Raw genomic sequence first — 12,797 nt, 5'->3', positions numbered from 1 at the left:
AAAATATACACTTAAATTGCTTGATTGCAAAACACAGCAACCTGTTTATAGGAAAATTAAGAAATAGGATTTATGAGGAATGCTAAAAAATAAGACATCATTCTTCAGTTGGGTAATCAAATATTGACAGGATTTTTTTAAGTTGTAAGGTTTATGGTGGAATCTTGTTTTAGCCCTTTTAGATAACATCTTTGATCTTAGTGTGTATAAAGTCATTTTAGTTAAAATATGTACAATAGCATCAGTTTGTTTTTAGACGAAAAGTAATGCATTCTTGCCTTATGAAATTATTGTAAGACTGCTTTTACTTGAAGCTCTGGAATATAATTTTTTAAAAGGCAATCAGTTACAAAAATGTCATTGAATCAATCTTGGATGTAAATCCTTTTCACTTTCTTAATATGAAAATGTGAAAAGCTTGATGAAAATCAAAGAACATAGATTCTGGTTAAAGATAATCATCTTTTCATTCTGGGCTCACAGACTGTGCCAGGAAGAAACACTGCAAACAAAAGCATTATTCCCCAGGCTTCCAAATAAGGAATAGACATAATTACAGTCCATGGGTTTACTCAAGTGGTGGTCAATGTGATTCACCAGTTGAATTCTGGCTCTAATTGCCATTACTCACACTATGCCTATTTATCCCCAGACAGGGCAAAATGACTGCCTTTGTAGCCCAGCTTTACGGCAGCACATTTGGGACAACCAACACTTGCAATTGTTTTCTATTCATGCTTCTCAGAATACAAATTACACTAAATTGTGAGAAATAGTAGGATGTATAATGCTAAAATTTTAAGCCAATCACAGTATGCATCCATCCATCCATCCATCCGTCCATGCATCCATGAATCCATCCATCTATCCAACATGTATGTGCCAAACGTTGTGCTAAATGCTGGGAATAAATGATAAAGAAAAGAAGGCATGGCTCTTACTTCCAAGAATTTTACAGTCTAGTTTGGGTGGGGGGAGGGGAGCTGGTGACAGGAAGAGGTGACATCAGTTCAGTCATCACCCAAGTGTATTAAAAAACTGTAACTGACATATGCAGGGAGAGGTGCAGGTACTGCTAGATCCTACAATAGAGGAGTACCCAATAGTCAGAAATCTTAGAGAAAGAGTCCCAGAGGGAGTAGCACTTATAGCACTGAGCTAATATGAAAAGGATGAGAAGAAATTAATGAAGTGAAGAAGGGAGCAAAAAGAAACTCAGGCAGAAGGAATAGGATGGGTAAACCCCTGGTGTGAGAGAACGTTGGTGCATAAAAGGAACTGAACAGGCAGCTTTGCTGGAGCACAGATTGTGAAGATTTTGGCATCACAGTGAGAATCCAGATCCAAAAGTGTCCTGTGGGTCATGATATGGAATTTTGTTTTACCCTCCATGAAATGAGAAGATATTAAACTGCTTTAAAAAGGGGACACATTATCAGATTTGCATTATGAAAAGATCACTCTGGCTTCAATGTAGAGAATATATTATAGGAGAAAAATCAGAAAAATCCCCTTGACAAGAAAACAGCAGGTGATTAGGCAATTAATTATCATGTTGGCAGTATTAAAACTAGAAAGATCACAAAGAAGATATTCTTATACTGAACTGACAGGTGAGGTTGTGATCCTGTTGCTTTGCAAGGAAGATTTTAACTTACTTTAGGAACCTAATGAGGTTGGAATCCCAGTTCTCTATCAGTCTCTTTGTCTCTGTGATCATGACCCCGGTCCAAGCTGTCATTGTACTTGCTTGCATTATTTCTATCACTGTCTAAGTGGTCATACTGCCCCACTCTAGTCTACATTCAGTCTAGCGTCAATAGAGTCACCAAGGCGATCCCTTTAAAATTTGTTAGATCATGTCACTCTCCTGCTCTTCCAATGGCTTCCATCTAAGTTGGAATAAAAGTTAAAGTTGTCACAAAAGGGGCCCTAAGAGATGGTTGCACTCTCTCCCTCCAATCCTGCTAGGATGTCTCTAACCTCATGCCTTCTCCATCTATCTCTCTCATTCTCTTCTTTCTAGCCATCCCAGCCGCCTTGCTATTCCTTGAATAGGCATCCTTGTGCCTCAGGATTTGAACTTGCTGTTCCACCTGACTGGAGCATTTTCCTCCACTTATCAGTCTGGCTGGCTCTTTCATTCTTTCAGAGTTTTACTCAAACGCCCTCCTGCTCACACACACTTAACATGGCTAGCTTATTTAAACTTGCACATACCCCCATTCCTCAGGTTCTTGACAACTTCTTCTCCGTCCTTTTTTTCACTGTTTCTCCAAAACAAACATCAGAATAATTGAAAATATGATTTGCTTTATTTGTTGCTTTTATTTCTTATTTGTTCCCTCATATCAAGTTTTTTTTTTTTTCTCTGTTTTCTTGTTTTCTGAATCCTCAGTGTCTAGAACTGCGTGATTCATTTTGGGCCTCCAGCACACACTTGTTAAATGAATGAATTTGGGCCTCTATCCAATAATCCTGTCCAGGAGGACAAACCAGGACATTTCTTCTTCACATATTTTGCTGCTAAGTCAAAGCTTACTTGTTCTCTAATTAGATCGTGTCCACTCCACATCAGCTACATTTCTTTATGAGATTCATGTGTTCATTTGAGATGCATTAATGCAACAAGCATTTACAGGGTGTGAACTATGTGGTAGACTCAATGTGTTAGCTGAGAACACAGTCATAATCTGCAAACTCTGTTCTCAAGTATCTCAGTCCAGGTAAGGACTCACATATAAACCACATGTGTAAATTGGTATACAAAGTGTTCCTCTTTGAGGTCATCTTTGCTATTCCTCGAAAACAGTGGAGGAAGTAACTAACCAACTTGGGCTTTTAGAAAAGACTCCAAAGAGGGAACTATTTTGATCTAGCTCACAGTCAGTAGGCATGCTTCAGACTCCAGATGTATTTAATGTGACATGCAGAATGTTCCCGTGCTCCACAAAAATAATTTAAAAAGTAAATTTGTATATCCAAACACCATGATTTTAAAATTGGACACTTTACATTAAAATCTGGATTTCTAATTACTGCTAGACACTTTTTAAAGAGAGAGATAAAAGATATGATGGTTGCCAGGTATGTTGGCTCATGCCTATAATCTCAGCACTCTGACAGGCAGAGGCAGGAGGCTTGCTTGAGTCCAGGAGTTTGAGACCAGCCCGGGCAACATAGTAAGATCCCTTCTCTACAGAAAATAAACAAAATTATCCAGTTGTGGTGGTGCATGCCTACAGTCCCAGCTACTCAGGAGGCTGAGGCCAAAGGAGCTCTTGAGCCCAGGAGGTGAAGCTGCAGTGAGTTATGATCATACCATTGCACTCCAGCCTGGGCAACAGAGCAAAACCCTGGGAAGAAGAAGAAGGAGAAGGAGAAGATGGAGGAGGGAGGAAGAGATATGATGGTACTGTGGCCATTTTCTATATGGTCATGATTAAAAATGGATGTAAATCATTTTCACTTTCTTAACACAAAAGTGAAATAATTTTGTCTCTATCAGAATTTAGAATTTAGAAAGTGGATCATTATGTCTCTATCAGAATGAGAAGACAAAGGAATGACCAAGAACAGAGAAAATATTAAGAAAAGCAAGATGGAGCATATATCCCTTGTTGCAAGTATGATTTCCATGTGTTTAATATGCAATTGCCAGCACATTCCTCTCATTTACATTATTTCCCTGGTCCCTATAGACATCTAAGATTGTATGACACGATGTAGACCTTGAAAGATGAGTCGGGAAGGACATTGCAGGCAGAGAGGAAGCAGGGAGGCAGAGAAGAGGATGTGTGTTGAGAGATCTTGAGTTACTGGAAAGAAGCGAGCATAGAAGACGTGGGGAGCAAGGCCAGAGAGGAAAGTTGTAGCCAGATTATGACAGCTCTTTTATGAAATGCTAAAATGTTGACAATACCCTTTGGGGAAAAACTGAGGCAAATGTACAAGCTGTAAGATGAATTAATCATCAATCCTGTCTGGATTGTGAACTAACAGGGAATAAATACAACTGAAGATTAAGATCTGAGAAATTTTCTGTAAATTTAACTACATGGACTTGATTACAACTTTTTCTGCTGCTCAAAGGTGTTTGCTACTTTCTGGTTCATGAGCATGCTGTGATAAAGTTGAAGTCATGAGAAATATGATCTTGAAATTAGCTGTATATTAAATTCAGTAAACTAGCATCAATTCACACTTCAATTTGCAAACTTAAATTGAGATACAGTAAAGAGTAAGATACAAGGAAATGGAGGCATGGTGTGCACAGGTCATTGATGGGTACTATTCTCAAGTCATTCTCAATCTCAGGCTTCCTTGCTGCTCCTAATCTAAAGTTGGAGGTAAACACTCACCATCCACCTCCATTTTTAGTTAAGGGATCACAAGTGATCCAGTTATGACCCATGTCACATAAACAAAAGTCTTCCAGAGGGACTTAGAAAAAAAAACTTGCTTTCCTAATAAAAAGAAGAGTCAGCCAGGCGTGGTGGCTCACGCTTGTAATCCCAGCACTTTGGGAGGCCAAGGCGGGCGGATCACGAGGTTAGGAGATTGAGACCACAGTGAAACCCCGTCTCTACTAAAAATATAAAAAAAAAATTAGCCAGGCGTGGTGGCGGGCGCCTGAAGTCCCAGCTACTCAGAGAGGTTGAATCAGGAGAATGGCGTGAACCTGGAAGGCGGAGCTTGCAGTGAGCCGAGATTGGGCCACTGCACTCCAGCCTGGGCGACAGAGCGAGACTCTGTCTCAAAAAAAAAATAAAAAATAAAAAAATAAATAAAAAATAAAAAGAAGAGGCATAGACCTCCTCTTTCTCCCATATTCCTCCTCCTTCCTATCAAATGCCAACAGTGACTGGGAGTCCAGAAAATGTTCAGCTACTATACCTCTTTTAGGCTTTTTGTTACGTGAGAAAAACAAACCTCTCTTCATTTAAGCCAATTCACATTCCTGGCTGTGGCAAGCAATCTCTAAGATGTTCCTCAAGGCTCTTCACTTCTTGGTATTCAAATCATTTTGTAATCTCCTTCCCTTGAGAGTAGGTTAGATCTGGTGACTTACTTCTACCAAATAGAACATTTCTAAAGTAATGGGATGTCATTTCCAAGACTTAGATTACAAATGATGATGTCTTCCATTTTGGGAGCCCTCTCTTGGTCATTTATTTTAAGGGAGACCAGTTGTCATGTTGTGACCTGCTTTCTGGATATGGAGAGATTTATACGGCACAAAACACTGGTGTCTTTGGCCAACAGCCCACAGGGATTGAGGCTACCCAACAATCATATGAATGAACTTAGAAGCAGATTCTCCCCCAGTTCAACCTAGAGATGATGTCAGCCCCAGCTGATACCTTGATTAGTGACTTGTGAGAGAGCCTAACGCAGAGGGAGCCAGTTAGGCTGCACCTAGATTCCTGACCTACAAATTGTGTAAGATAATAAATGTTGTTGTTCTAAATTCCTGTGTTTTGGAGTAATTTGTTATGCAGCAACAGATAACTAATACATCAACTGACAAAAGATACTTATATGGGGCTCTCAAAAAGATCAATTTCATTAGAAAGAGAGAGGGGCTGGGGCCAGGGAATTGGTAACTTTAAGTGTTCTCTGGGTAATTCTAATGTCAGCCATCTTCAGAACAACTGCTGTAAGCTATTTTGTGATTGGCTTTCCTGCTTCTTGTGGTTGAACAAATTCCTAACCATTATGACTTCTAACATTATTATATTAAGTGTTTTGTTACTCAACATTTCTTTATTTAATTACAGCTTTATTTTGCATTTAGCAAAATGATTAATTGCTTCACCAGGATACCCCAGGCATTTATTTTTCTTGGTTGTTGCCTTACTTTATTATAATTAAGAGTTTTAATTTTCTTCATCTATTATTAATTTAACATTTCAAATCTTTTTTTTTTTTTTTTTTTGGAAACGGAGTCTCGCTCTGTCCCCCAGGCTGGAGTGCAGTGGTGCGATCTCGGCTCACTGCAAGCTCCGCCTCCCGGGTTCACGCCATTCTCCTGCCTCAGCCTCCATAGTAGCTGGGACTACAGGCGCCCGCCAACACGCCCGGCTCATTTTTTGTATTTTTAGTAGAGACGGGGTTTCACCGTGTTAGCCAGGATGGTCTCGATCTCCTGACCTCGTGATCCCTCCGCCTCGGCCCCCCAAAGTGCTGGGATTACAGGCTTGAGCCACCGCGCCCGGCGTACATTTCAAATCTTGAAGCAGGGGTGGGGAGATGGGGGGAAAAAAGCCTGTTCCCTTTTTATAACAGCTGTATTTGTTTATGTTCTTAGCCTTCTAAGTTCAGAATAGTAATGGAAAAAAATTAAATGATGGGACTATATCAGGCACTACATAAAGACAGCATAAAAACTCTGTGATTGTCTCTTCCATTCTATGAAAAGACACCATAGAAACCGCAGCTTGATCGTGAACCCCATTTCTTTGCTCAGAGTGTGTGCATGCTCAGCTAACATCGAATTACTGCGTTTGTGTAGTTCATGAGTTTTTACAAGGGAGTCAAGCAAAGGTTTTCTTTTTTTAACTTTAAATAATTTTTATACACTTGTGGTAGTACTTACTGAAAGTACATGGGCCCTGGATGCAGAAAGACCTGGTTTTGAATTAAAATTTATTCATTTACCAACTAATTCACATTGGATGAGTTTTGCTTTTATGCAGACCAATTTCTTAATTTATAAATAGGAATAATAGCAAATACTTCGCACAATTATTGTGAAATTTATATGTTAAAAATATAAAGCTCATATATATCTTAGTGCTTAGTAAATGCCCATTGTTAACATTATTGTTGGTGCTTTTATTTTTAACAAATAAAAGAGAACAATTACATGGTTTATTCACCAAGGATAACAACAATAATCATTTTCTTATTTTTAATTTTATGGAAAGCTCTTAAAAGATGGGGATAAAGTGTTTATAAAATTACATCTTTGTAGAAATTATTGCCTTCTAAAAATCTTCTGTTTAAATCAAGAGCATAAACCTTGGAGAATTTTAGGGGTGGTGCATAACAAATGTATATAGTTTAAGATAAGAGCCCATGGATACCTTTAAAACTATAAGAGAAGCTGGTAGGAATTAACAGGTACTGTAAATTTAAGTGAGGCAAGAGAGCTGGACTAATGAGTCCCATGAACATATTTTATCAGAATTTACGTTCATTCTGTCTGAATCTTGCCAAAGCAAGTTTCTCACAATGGAAAGTAAGATGTTTAACTGAGATTACAGTTTAATCACCAAAGCCACTGAAGCTTTTGCAGGTAACATTCTATAAGAATTTCCTGAGTTCATTTTGTGTTTCATCTTAACATTAACCACAATCTAGACTGGCTTACATAAGAACCCTAGAGACAAGAGTCAGCAACATTAAGTAGTAATAAAACACAAAAGAAAAAATAATAGGAAGAAATATGAAAATGCTGACATTGTAAGAGAATCAGGGTATACTTTAAGTACTTGGAAATAAGACTGGAGTTAGAATTGTCCTAGGCACAAAAAGAAATCAGTAAAACACAATCATGACACCCTCATGAAGCTTAGAGTCTAATGGAGAAGAAATACAATGAATCATACAAGTGTGTTCAGTGTAATAAAAAAAGAGGTATAGGATGCAAGCTGTAAGAATGTATAGTAACCAGACCTAACCATGGCTGGGGGGTTAGCAAAAGCTTTCTAGAGGAAGTGACTTTTAAATTCATATCTGAAGACTAAAATGCTATTAATATGTACATATGGAAGTCATGGGTGCTGTGACAGCCTTTCGCTATATAAAGAGTTACTAAAATTAGAGAAACATTGAGAGAAATCTTGAAGATTATTTACTGTAGATAAGGATCACGAATGATATGCAGAAGAAAGTGTCTGGTAACAGTTGGCATGTAGTGGATATAGCTACAGAAAGAGATCAAAGTATCAAAGTGCAAAGGCTTTCTTTCTGGGTATCTGTGATCCAGTAACTAGAAAAAGAATAGATGCAAAGTAATCCTTTACCACCTGAATCTTGGGAACCAGGTTGTCCCTCCAATTCTCTTCCTATGAACAGTGATCTGATTTTGAAATGCATCTGCCCCTCTGCTTAGAACTCTTTGATCTCAAGAATATTTTTACTTGCTAAGAGTTTTTCTGTCTACTCACTGCAATTTTGTACAGGTGGAATAAAAAGCTTTGTAAATTTAGGCATCAGAAGAGAGTGCAGCTGGGCATAAACTAGAATTAAGGCATATGACTAATTACAGCAGGGCACTGACTACAACTCGGTATGGGGCTCACCAAATCCCTGAGCCTCTAGCAGAAAATACTTATGTAGTGTTTACAAGACCTACACAGTGACCCAGAAATTATTCCACAGTCTTTACATATAAGAACTAGCTTAATAGTCTAGATTGGGATACTGAGATTAAATAACTTGCACAAGGTCACACAAGTATGAGAGTCAAAATGGAAATCTGGAAGTCTCACTCTAGTATCTACGCTCTTAAACATCTCAAAGGTCAGGTTTTGTTGTTGTTGTTTTGTCTTTAAAAAAATAAATAAGTGGCTGATATGTGGGCTGGGGAAGCAAGTAATAATTATCCATGGTGATATGAGAAGCACTACAGGTCTTTAGTAGCAAATGGGGAGTCATTTGAGAATTGTGTTGATATTCTTGGGCTCCATTAGATGCCTCCATTCATGTCTCCTGCAATTCAACTCCCCCTGGTCCCAGACAGAAGTTCAGTTCCATAGCTTTGCAAAGTGGATCTGCTGAAGGCAACCCTAAGATTCTGAGGATCAGGGCTAGGTTACGCAGGGCCAGGTCTCTAGAGCAGGTGAGGATATTATTAAAATAAATGGACAAAGTCTGTCCTTGATATGTTCAATTATAAATTTGAGGGGTGGACTTAAGAGGCACCAGTTCATAATACTCCTTGAGAACCCTGGGATCTGCAGCATTGCTCTTCCTGATTATTATTTATAGTGTTGTGTCAGTCAGTGTGATTATCATCATTATTTTCAATGTTGTTAGCTTCACTGCATCACACATTTTGCCCCATCAGAAAAATACATGTGCTTTTCTCATCATTGTAGACATGGGCTCTCGCAGAGTTAAAGTTCAAAGAATACTTATTTTAAAAAAGTATCTTGGTAGAGAGAAATATTTATTTAAAATTCGCATGAATTCTGGTAGGTTATTTATAATACATGATACAGTTAAACATTCAAGAACATAAAACACGAATTTTTTAAAAGACATTTGATATGTGCTTTAAAAACACACGGTTGGGACACGTATGGGATTTCAGTTTTCTGAAAAATGGAATGGTTCTGGAAGTTGGTTGCACAACGGTGTGAATATATTTAACATTACTTAAAAATAGATAAGGTGATACATTTTATATTCTGTGATTTTTACCACAATTAAAATAAATTTTAAAATTACATTGTCATAAGAAACATGTGTAGAGTAATGCTAAAATAAAGATCCTGGTTAATTAAAAAACAAAACAAAACAAAAACACAGAAGATTGTTCAAAAGAAGCATATGCAAGTCTGTAAAAGATGATTCCCTTACATACTGTGAGAGTAATTTCCTTTTCTCTGTATTTCCCGCTAGATGTTTGCTGCTAGAGCTTTCCTTGCCTGCCTTCAAATTTTTCCCATCTATGAAATGGGAATCATAATCGTAACAACTTTGTTTAATATTCTTAAGAGAAAAGGTCTTTATCCTTGGAAGTATTGGTGGTGTGTATCAGAAAAAAATGTTTTGATTATATAAATTTTTATTAATTTTTTTTGAGATGGGGTCTTGCTCTGTCGCCCAGGCTGGAGTGTAGTGGCACCATCTCAGCTCACTACAACCTCTGCTTCCCGGGCTCAGGCGATCCTCTCATCTCAGCCTCTTGAGTAGTTGTAACCACAGGCACACGCCACTGTGCTAACTTTTTGTATTTTTGGTAGAGTCAAGGTTTTACCACTTTGCTCAGGTTCCTCTCAAACTCCTGCGTTCAAGTGATCTACCCACCTTGGCCTCCCAACGTGCTGAGATTACAGGCATGAGCCACGACAACTGGCGTGATTGTAGAAAGTTTAGAAGACCATCTTTGTGTACCTACAGCTCTTTCTTACTTCAATCCTAAGCTAAAGTCAAGCCCACAGTTAAATTGGGTGTGTTTAAGACCATTTCTTACATGCGGTGCCAAGTTCATTTTTGCCACTGGTGGCCTGCCTCAAAGGAAATTATCTGCTGTGTGAGTATTTTTTATCACCTCTGACCACTTCTGAGGGCTTTCACACAGAAAAGATTAAAAATGAAACAAAGCCAGATGCAGTGGCTCATGCCTATTTTCCCAGCACTTTGGAATGCCAAGACAAGAGGATCGCTAGAGCTCAGGAGTTCAAGACCAGCCTGAGTAACATCGTGAGAACCCGTCTCTACAAAAAATTAAAAATTAGCTGGGCATGCTGGCTGACTACAGTCTCAGCTACTCAGACACAGCTACTCAGGAGGCTGAGGTGAAAAGATTGCTTGAGCCCAGGAGGCCGAGGCTGCAGTGAGCCATAATTAAGCTACTGCACTCCTACCTAGGTGACAGAGTGAGACCCTGTCTCAAAATAAGTAAATAAAAAAAGGAAAAGAAAAAATAAAAATAAAACAAAACAAACAACAAAAACAAGCACAACATTGTTGACCAGGAAAGACCACTGAAATTGGAAGCATACCATCTTCATTAGTACCCAGTTGAGTTTATGATCTAGTTCACATTCTTGCTAAGTTTCACTTTTTCTTTTTTTCCCCAAACAGAAGAGCTCTTCAAACCAGATTCTATTGTTTTTTTGACAAATGTATTCTGACATCAGAAGCAGCTGCCAGGAGATTAACAGGGTTTCATTACTTATTTTGCCAGAAAATCTTGATGCTCATTTTTTCCCTTTCTTCCTTTCTTTCTCCCCCACCCCTTTTATGCACGCACACTTATACACAACACATACATCACGCACACACAATACATGTATATCATAGCATGTGTGTGTACTCGCTGAGAGGCTGCCTGTGCAATGAGATTTTAGGAACTCTAGGAAGGGCTCTGTTTTCCTGGCTTCATGAACTGTAATGCTTTCATGCTCTCAAGATTGCCTTTATAAGAAACCACACCTTTATGTAAGTAACATTTATCCCAACTTTATTATTCATCATGATCTGAGCTAGGTCTTGGGTGAGAGGACTCAGGATAAAGAAGGCTAGGAAAAGGAAATCCACGGGCAGCAGTGCCTGAGGGTGCCAGCAGGAAACAGAATATAATCAACAGTTTAGGAGACATTAAGAATGGGAATATTTACTGATATGTACATAGGTTAAAGAAAACAAAAACGGATGTTGAGGCCTAGACCGTAGCAATGGCAGGAAGCTGTTAAAACTCTTAAACTTGAAGCGTGGAGAGGAGGAAATAATATTATTGGAGACCAGAGTGAAATGAAATTTTGGAGCAAAGGCTGCCTGTTAAGAGCTTTAAGTTGTGGAGGCATGCAGACTCTGTAAGAAAATGCAGCCCAGAGCAGGAAGGAATCAAGGGAAGAAACAGACCTTCTACTCTGTCTGTATATAGACCTACCAGTGCCTGGCATCAGCTATATCCTATGTCAGTGGTTTTCAAACTTTAGCATGCATCAGAGTCATCGGAAAGGCTAGTTGAAATATAGATTGCTGGGCCTCACCTACAGAGTTTCTGATTTACTAGTCTTGACGTGGTGCCCCAAAATTTTTAGTTCTATTTATTTAATTTTCTTTTTTTTCTTTTCCTTTTTTTTTTTTTGGTAGAGATGGGGATCTTGCTGTGTTGCCCAGGCTGGTCTCAAAATCCTGGCCTCACGCAATATTCCTGCTTCAGCCTCTCAAAGTGCTAGGATTACAAGCATAAGCCACCATGTCCAGCCAAATTTGCAGTTCTAATGAAAAAAGTTTCCAAGTGATGGTAATGCTGCTGGTGGTAACTTTACTCTGGGAACCCCTTGTGTACAGGAAACCAGGCAGCAAGAAATCCCCAGTGATGCAATATATTATATAAGAGATCAACCTCTGTGGCAGGTATAGAGCAGAGAAAGCGGGAGTGTGGGTCTGGGGAGAGTCAAAGGAAAACAACCAGCACAAAGAGAAAACCAGAAGGCAAATACAATATGAAGCTGGCAGGTTGGATGTGTAAAATCTAGTGGCAGAAAGCCACTGGGAAGGCTTAGTTCTTTAAATCAATGTGGAGAACAAGGCAAGATCTCAATTCCCAGTTGGGAACAGAGGGATGGATCGAGTGTACCAAGAATAAAACAGCCATAGTGCAGTAGTAGAATGAAAAAAGATGCATAGGGGGAGCCCAGGAAGTGAGTTACAAGAAACAAGGCAGGAGGTTAATGCAGGGACAGTATCAAGTGTCCCATGACACTCAAATACTTAACTTTGAACTGCTGATGAGAGACTTCTCCCCATTTTCCTGGTCATATGATAAGATTGGTCCCTGTGTATGATATGGGAGATTTAACTTTTCCAACTTGTAAAATTGACAAACTGTTCACAGGAATTCAGCCAAATGAATAGAAACATATTACATATCATACATATAATTAATTTTGCATCATGGTTTAAATTAATGCTAATCAAAATATAGCTAAAGGACCTGTAGCATCAGCATCACCTGGGAGCTTGTTAGAGCTGCAAAGTGTCAGGCCCTCACGCCACAGGTGTTGAATCAGTGTCCCCGGGGATGGGGTCCACAAATCTGTAGTTTAACA

The sequence above is a fragment of the Hylobates moloch genome, unplaced genomic scaffold, assembly GCF_009828535.3.
Source record: "Hylobates moloch isolate HMO894 unplaced genomic scaffold, HMol_V3 SCAFFOLD_4, whole genome shotgun sequence".
Lineage (NCBI taxonomy): Eukaryota > Metazoa > Chordata > Mammalia > Primates > Hylobatidae > Hylobates > Hylobates moloch.
This window is presented reverse-complemented; position numbering follows the sequence as displayed.